The sequence below is a fragment of the Oreochromis aureus genome, linkage group 17 (genome assembly GCF_013358895.1).
Source record: "Oreochromis aureus strain Israel breed Guangdong linkage group 17, ZZ_aureus, whole genome shotgun sequence".
In the NCBI taxonomy this organism is placed as follows: domain Eukaryota; kingdom Metazoa; phylum Chordata; class Actinopteri; order Cichliformes; family Cichlidae; genus Oreochromis; species Oreochromis aureus.
The window spans coordinates 37231483-37239842 of record NC_052958.1 but is presented as its reverse complement, the minus strand read 5'-3'; the positions used below and the strand labels follow the sequence as shown (position 1 = coordinate 37239842).

Below are 8360 nucleotides of genomic sequence, written 5' to 3'. Positions count from 1 at the left end.
AAGCAACATAAGGGCGGGGGTACGCCAATGTACACAGGAAACTGTTAAAAATGGTGGAAAAAAAAAAAAAAGGCATCCAAAAACTCACAAACGCCGAGTGAGAATTTCAAGGTCAGAAATGACTGTGAGCATGGGAGGCTCGGGAACTTTCATCATCAGTGAAGAGGGAAGGATTCATAGGATAGTTGGTGGGCTGACGGTAGATGGTGGTGTGGGACATTTAGGGGTGATGGTCGAGGGCGAGTTATTCTGGACATGCGTGATGGCGTTCATATCTTGAGGTTCTTTACAGAAACACAAAAAGACCAAAAGAGATTTACAACCTTTCAAGTGCATGCTGTGGGTGTGTGGGTAAGATTAATCTGCACAGATCCTATCAGCTTTTTCATCACAAGATGTAATCACAAACCTAGACTTTAAACATGGGAATCTATGCAGACTCACTTGTTTTTTGGCCTTCTTGAGGAAATCAGAACTGGATTGGCTGGATGATGCTGCGAGCCTGTGCTCTGAGGTAAGTGGTGCAAAGTACAAGAAAATACAGTGGGGTTAGTTTAACTGGTCATTTTGAATTGTGCATAGGTGTGAATGTGGGTGCGAGTGGTTGTCTGTCTCTCTGTGTTAGACCTACAACAGACTGGCAATCTGTCCAGGGTGTACCCCACCTCTCACCCTATGGCAGCCGGGATGGGCTTGAGCCTATCTCTGAAGGAGAAGTGGGACAAAAGGAGGGATGGATGGATAGAAAAGTATGTTTGCTAAATTTGCTATATACTGGTTCAGACAGAGTCACTCAGTGTGTCACTGGAATTTAGATTTTTTTTTAAATTTGCATTCTCTCTTTTGTGTCTTTTAATCTCACCACTACACCTTGCATGTCATTGTCTCAAGTGTTTTCATCATTTGTGGAAAAGGACCTTGTGGTCAGAGTGCACAAATTGCATTTGTTGAACCCACTTCTAATGTAATCCAAATTTTAATCAAAGAAAAGTTAACTGAACACTTCTCTCTTACACCTGGGACATCCCTTGTGTAGCACTGTCTGGCTCCTTGCTGTCAGCACCTCCCTAATGGACACCTGTACAGTAGTTTCATGGAATTCTACCACCTGCATTTCCCCTGTCGGTAAAAGGCACAAAAAAACACCATTCTTGCAACAAGTCCACGTCTTTAGCAGTCTTTTCTCTCCTTGCATCAAACATGAAGTAATAATGATTTCACAGCCTGACAGGTGGCACCTCGCTGTTGAATATCTTAGACAGGAGAGTAGACTGAAAACCTCACACCATTTTCTTCTTTCACGGGTTGTCAGCTTGGTGAGAAAAAGAAAGGTGGTTATGTAAACATAACTCTGTTAGTAACCATGGCACCTGGGAAATAACACTGTGTACAGAAAATATGCTCTGTGTGTATGATATGTGATATTTTTTATTCTGAAGCAAGCCAAAACAGAACCTAAATATAAAAACATAGATACTGCATACACAGACATTGTAGTGGAATCTGGATTACATAACTGATCATAGTTCATGTTTCTGTTAAATAGACTCAAATGAAAAGAAAACACATGTTGTATATGAAGGTGTCAATTACTTTGCAGCTAATATGAGGATATTAAATACTATGAGGAGTACTCCACTGCATTTCTACTGACATTTCTGCTAAAACAATACGTTTTGCCAGTGTAGTGGGTCAGACAAAACCTTTAATTTAAAACTTTAACTTTATTGTGTTGTTTTACTGCTAAACTTGTTGTTTGGAAGTAAATTAACTCCAAAGAACAAGAAATACTTAAAACAATTACTTCAAAACTAAGTACTTGAAAAGATTATCTATGTAATTATTAAGTAAACAGCTAAGTTTAGCTGAAGCAGAAACTCAACCGATCTGTTGTTTAAATCTTTTGTTTCAGAGGGGTGACCTAAGCCAACTTTCGTCTAATTGGCTATTAAACGAAAGTTGGCTTAAGTCAGCAATTAATTCCTCAGGCAATAGGAAGGAACTGAGTTGCTGGCAGGTTGTCGTACTCACCCACAGTTTGCATGGAAGACGCTAACTTGTTGGCACACTCTCCAAGCTGAAGTGAAATTTGTAAAAGTGTGACAACAGAAACAGAAATTGAGAATGTTTGCCTTCAAAGTAAAACTTGTACCTTACCATTACAACCAAAACATTTCAAAAGGTACAAGCTTTATTTTGAAGGTTCCCTATTTCTGGTTCATGCCACACCTTTCACAGTTTCACTACCAATTGGGGGTTAATTAGCAAGTATCTGCAGACAATTCATTGTCTTGCATCCATACAGCTGGTGGTTACGGTAATCTGCTGGTGACCAAAGGAATCACAAGGAAGTTTTCTGTGCACCACTGTATACTTGTTTGGAACCAATTTTGTGTTAGTGTGGGAGTTATACACAGAAGATTCAGTGTCTGAAATAGTGAGTTTAAAGGTGCTAGCAGGTGTACTGTTGATCTATGAAAAAAGCCAAGCTAGCTGTTCCTAGCTAGTTCCGTTTATTATGCTAAGATAAGATAAGCCAGTTACCTTAAAGAGCCATCTCTTTGTGCTTCGACGGGAGAGCAATCTTTTCATCTAACTTACTGCAAGAAATGTAATGACATTGTTTTTTACAGTAGGAGCTAGTATTGCTAGCCTAAGAATGTTTGACATCAAACTAAACACACAGATAGATGCACCGATACTTAATGATAACATGCTGTGTAATGTCTGGACAGCAATGACAGATGTAGCTTAGAAATTTCCTTTTAGGGTCAGCCTAAACTTCATATGAGCATATGCAGAAGATCGTATATTCCTGTATTTATAGCAACAGAGTTGGCACCTAAATTGGTCCAAAATGTAAGCATGCAAGAAAGGACTTTGTCTGGGTCAGGACAGAGCGTAACCAAGCCGAGCCGAGACCAACCAGGGTATCCGATAAGGCGGTGATGAGTCAGCACATTGTCAGCCACACAGACAGGCAGGCTGGCAACCAGAGGAGGCTGTGCTTCAAAATCTCTGAGTCATCGCCTGGCCTCCTTTGATTGCCACCCCATACACAAAAACACACACAGAGACACACACACTTCCAAACAGTACCACCACCTCCCCTCCTCCCGATCCCTCTCTGTTGTGTCAGCCATCAGTCTCACTGACAGCGCATGCAGATAGAGCTGTTAGGAGTCAGGCAGCAGCCGTACACATCAGCTAACTGGGAGAAGATTTCGCCGTGCATGAGTAGAGGAGGGGAACAGAGACAACTCTGACAGTTCAGGGAGTTCATTAGCAAGTGCAGAGTGGGCACGAGGTGAGAGGTTTGAAAGGGCACAGCAGGGATTTAACGGGAGCAAGCGTGTAGTGATCTTTATATCCTTGGTCATATGAGAGAACAGCACTCTGCAGAGAAAAGAAAGTCCAACAGTACAGTGGAAAAATACTTGAAGCTGAATGGGAATCAGAATATTGGTGAAAAAGAGCAAGCTGACCTTTCTGTCATTAAGTAGTTCTCGACAGGTCTGGATTAAGAAATGATATGGGAGATACAAATCTGAGCAGATTCCACCTTTCTCACAGACTGGGGCAGAAACGATGTGCAAACCCACACAAAATATGTCAACAACTCAAACACAGACGAAATCACCAGCGACGTGAAAGCGATTGGTCTATTTATAGCAGCATGCTCCATTAATGCAGCCACTGACTGCCAGCCAAGAGAAAGACAAGATAAAGAGAGAGACAAAGAAAGTGTTTACTTGGGCTAAGATTTCCCCCTGTGAGACAGTCAGACTTATATTTATATAAGGCAAGAACCTCCAGCTTACGTAAGATGGAATACATTTTATCACAGAAAATTACACATATTCTAGCCTTCAAAAGGAATGTTTCAAATCATGGAGAGACTTCATCTTCCAGAGCAGACGATGACAAAGCATTTGATTTCAGTGTTGTGTGACATTATGCTACATTATGGGAATTGTCTGAGCCAGTGTTTTGGAAAAAAAAAAAGAAATTCAGGATATCATGACCTCTAATGATTTGATTTTTGACACCTCTTTTACTCCAATGAGCTTTATTTCAAATGTGTTTGCAAACAGTAGCAAAGTAATGTTTCTTTTTACTCATCAAAGTTACATGTTTAATATTAGACAAACGCAACATGAGTAAATTGTGTTTTCAAACGCTATCCAAATCTACCGGGCGTTGTGTGAAAAAGCAAGTGAGCATCTGTGCCTCCAACATCCTCAGAGGTTAAAATTCACCAGCCAGGCAAAATCCCGTCCCGATTGTGGACATGCAGCTCAGGTATAACACACCGTCCAAGGCCTCTGCTAAAATGCTGCAGCAGTGAAACCCAATCTGAGCAAACTGTGCAGCGTTGAGGATCTCTGCCTTTACGGCAACATTAGGTCAGCTTTTGTTCTTATGCCGATGCAAAGCTAAATGATGGAAACCTGAGAAAGGAGCCGGGAGTCTATTAATGAAACAGAGAGGATGACGATGTATGCAAAGATTTTGTCTTTGGTGATGTTTCTGTATCAGCACAGGAATGACAGATGTAGTTCACGACACAATAATTATAGATTTCCTGTCGAAATGGAAGTAAAATGTCAGTTTCAAAAAAGATGGCCGTTTGGCAGCGCTAGCAGCGTTGATCTAGGACTGATTAAATTCTAATAACTTGGGGATCCCTTCACTTTTTAACCATCACAACCAACAGGTCAAAGCTGAACGTTTAGAGACCTATTACTTGATGGATTAGCACAGAATTAAATACATTTTTACCCACTAATACCCAACACCATGGAAAGGTGGAGGTGGTGATGTGTTATACATTTACATCAGATTTTTACTGAAGAACATGTTTAATGTACTTGGACTAAATATGTCTGTTATTCTTGCTTTAATTACTTCTTACTTTAGAGATTTGTAAATATAAATCTAATACATGATGCTGTGTCATTATAATAAATTAAATCATGTTACATTGAAGTGTACTTAATGAAAACAAATACTGTAATGTAGGTAAGTAATTTATTTATATAGCACATTTCAAGGAGAACAGTCACAGTGTTTTGCATTATAAAATAAGATCAAGCAATTAAAAAAGTATAAATATAATCATACATATGAATCTGCATAATATCTATATCATTCTTTGCTATTTCTCAGCTGTGTATTTACTGTGTGTGTTATTTCCATCATCTGCTATTTTGCAGACAAACTCTTTTTGTGAGCAGCGTAATGCTTTGCAGCTTCACAGCAGCTGGTGTGTGTTCATCAGCAGCCCTGTGCCAAGCAGAAACGTCTGAGCAACTTATTAGCCCGACAGCTTTCTCAGCTACTGTCAGTCCAACATGTCGCTTTCAGGAGGCTAAACATCATCTGTGCTTTGGAACAGACGGTCCTCAGGTGAAGCATATGTTTCCCCAAACATTGTACAGTATTGCCAAATGCCAAGGTTTCAACAAACCTTTATATTAGATGGTGTGAGCTTAGTATGTTTTTTATGCTGCATAAAGTAAGAAATCCCAGGAAGGGCTTTGCTCGAGAGTATACTTTGTGTCCAGGGAGGGGGAGGGGAGAGACAGAGAGGAAGGCAGCTGTACTTACAGGGGTTCCCCAAAGCAATTCCTCTTTCTAAAAATAGCTGCAGCTCTGCCAACCTGGACAAGAGGGGGGAAAATCATTATCCGAAGCATGCATTCAAATGAGCGAGAGAGGGACAGAGGCAGGACCTGAACCCAGCTTGCATAATGTTTGTCAATCAAAGGAAAATGTATATGTAATATTCATAAAGTACTGTCTACAAAAAATGACTTTAAAATCTATATTTTTGGGGGGGGTTGGAATGTACTTTTTAGGTGCTCAGTAATTACATGTCACATTTTCTTATCTTTGCCCCAGATGTTACAGGAGGAGATGTGAAAGCAGGGATGGAGCATACAGAGGTGGTGTTATGGACAGCACTGCCTCTAGTCGCCTAGGTCACTCAGTAATGTATTCATGTGTGTGCTGTCAAGGCACGCAGGGTAAAAGAAAAAAAAAGAAGGAAAAAATCATAATAAAAAGACGACTAAATGCTCCACTAATCCGGCCGTGAATGAGAGCGGCTCACTGCAGCAGTTCTTTTATGCTCTGTCGACACCACAGGGGGATAAACGCAACGCTGAGCCAGCACCCATCGCAACCTCACCAACCCCGCTGCACTGCAAACACTGCAGATTACCTCATTTTATGTCTGTTAACCCATTTAAGCCTACTGACTAGTACAGCCGCCAAAGTGGGCAGAGGGGTCTCGGGTGATGGAAAACACCCTCTGGTGGCCATGCTTGAGGTCTCCCACCGCTCACCGCTTTTATTTTAGCCGTTTACACTGACTGACTGTGAGCTGTGATAGAGAGCACATCTTGTTCCAGACTGACATGAGAAAGCTGCATAAAGATTACAACTACAACTTTTTAATACTATTATTTGCCTTGTTTTTGTATTTTGAATTCTTAGTTAACTCATGAGCTTTGAGTTTCTGTTGGTGCTATTATTATTATTTTGAATTGCACTTTTATTCTTCTTCTGTTCTTATTATTATTATATTTTTGAAATACAAAGTATTAGCCAAAGACATCTTGCTCTTGATTCCACAACACTCACTCGTGAGGTGATCATTCTCACCTCACGAGAGAAGATCTTGCATGGAGCTCCATACCAAGAGCAACTGATTTCTAGCAGCAGCAGTTGTGACCTTCTCACCAATAATCTTGCTTGGTCACATAGCCCATTCTAGCCTTGTGCAGGTCTACAGTCTTGTCCCTGTTGACCATGGACAGCTCATTGGTCTTGTCCTGTGGTGTGGAGTGGAAGAAATTGATTCTGTGGACAGGTGTGATTTAAATACATAATGGGCTGAGATCAGGAATGTCTGTAATTGATTGACGGGTTGATTGTAATCAGTAGTTCTTTCTAGGTTAAAATATTTAGTTCTCATACTTAATGAGATCCAAATCAATATCTGACTTTTTTGCAATGTGTTTTTTCAAGATTGTTGGTTGATATTCTGCCTTTCGTCATTAAAATAAAACTACATCATATTAGAGAATGTTGATTTCTTTGTATTCCACTCTTGGTAGCCTGGGATCGGTCAACCAGGGCCTCCGCTCTTGGCCCAGCACACAATGCACCCGACCCCTAAGGCGCCTCCTGCGGGTGTTGGGCCTGCAGGAGGATGGGCCCATGTCCCTTTTTCAGGCTGTGCCTCATGGGTTAAGGCCCGGCCACCAGATGCTCGCCCTTGGGCACCTTCCCTGGGGCTGGCCCCAGGGCAGGGCCCCAGTAACCCTATCCTGGGCAGGGTGAACTATTCCCTTCTCATCGGGGTCTTCTGAATCGCTCTTTGTCTGTTCCCTCACTCAGGACCAGTTTGCCATGGGAGACCCTACACGAGACAACGTAGCCCATGGAATTCCTGGGACATGAAAACCCCTTCACCACGATAAGGACGCGAATCGCAGAGGGGATTGGGTCGGGCATCTCACAAGGATGCCTTCTGGGTGAGGTGTTCTGGGCATGTCCCACTGGGAGGAGGTGCCAGGGCAGACCTAGGACACATGGAGAGATTATGTCTCTCGGCTCTCCTGGAAATGACTAGTGTTCCCCTGGACAAACTGGAGGAGGTGGCTGGGGAGAGGGAGGTCTGGGCTTCTCTGCTTAGGCTGCTGCCCCCGCGACCCGGCCCCGGATAAGCTGAAGAAGATGTATGGATGTATGGATGTATGGATGTATGGATGGATGGATGGATGGATGGATGGATGGATTTCTTTGTAAGTAAGAAAACTTACACATTCATTAGTGGATCAATTAATTCTTTTCCCCACTGTACCTATTTTAACAGCATCAGTGGTATTCTAATTTCAATCCAGCTAGCCAGCATTTGTACCTGACCTGTTTCACAGCACTTAGCAATGCAAAATATTACTGTTTAGTCACTCTCAGCAACATCAGTCTGACAGCCAGTTGCCAGGAAAATGCCAAAGGGGAGGATTCTGTGCAGAGGACAAGAATGATGACTACACAAAGGCAGATTACATAATGATAAAACAAACACAAGTTGTTTCCATTATCATTTATCACCTCCCCCTCTTTCCGCTTTGTTCTTTTCCCCTTCTTCTGATATCACTTTACTATTTAATCACTCCTTTTTTTCCTCCTTCTCTTTTTTGTCCTTTTGTCCTAATCCACTTCTTACCTCTCACTCTCAAAGAGGGCTTTTAATGGCAGGACAAAATTGCCAAAGCATTATAATACAAGTGCTTTTTAAGACTCTTTATGCCCTCCTTCCCTTCCGATTACTCCTTCTGTTAGGTCAT

General features: G+C 41.8%; 1 long non-coding RNA gene across 1 annotated transcript; it reads right to left on the bottom strand.

Annotated features, from left to right (window-relative positions):
• Positions 1 to 444: 444 nt before the first annotated feature.
• On the bottom strand, positions 445 to 1313 carry LOC120433910. Its single transcript, XR_005608833.1, has 4 exons — positions 1239 to 1313; positions 1015 to 1119; positions 632 to 705; positions 445 to 509 (listed from the first exon to the last, which is right to left on the bottom strand). It is a non-coding gene; the product is annotated as an uncharacterized LOC120433910 (long non-coding RNA).
• Positions 1314 to 8360: the final 7047 nt, after the last annotated feature.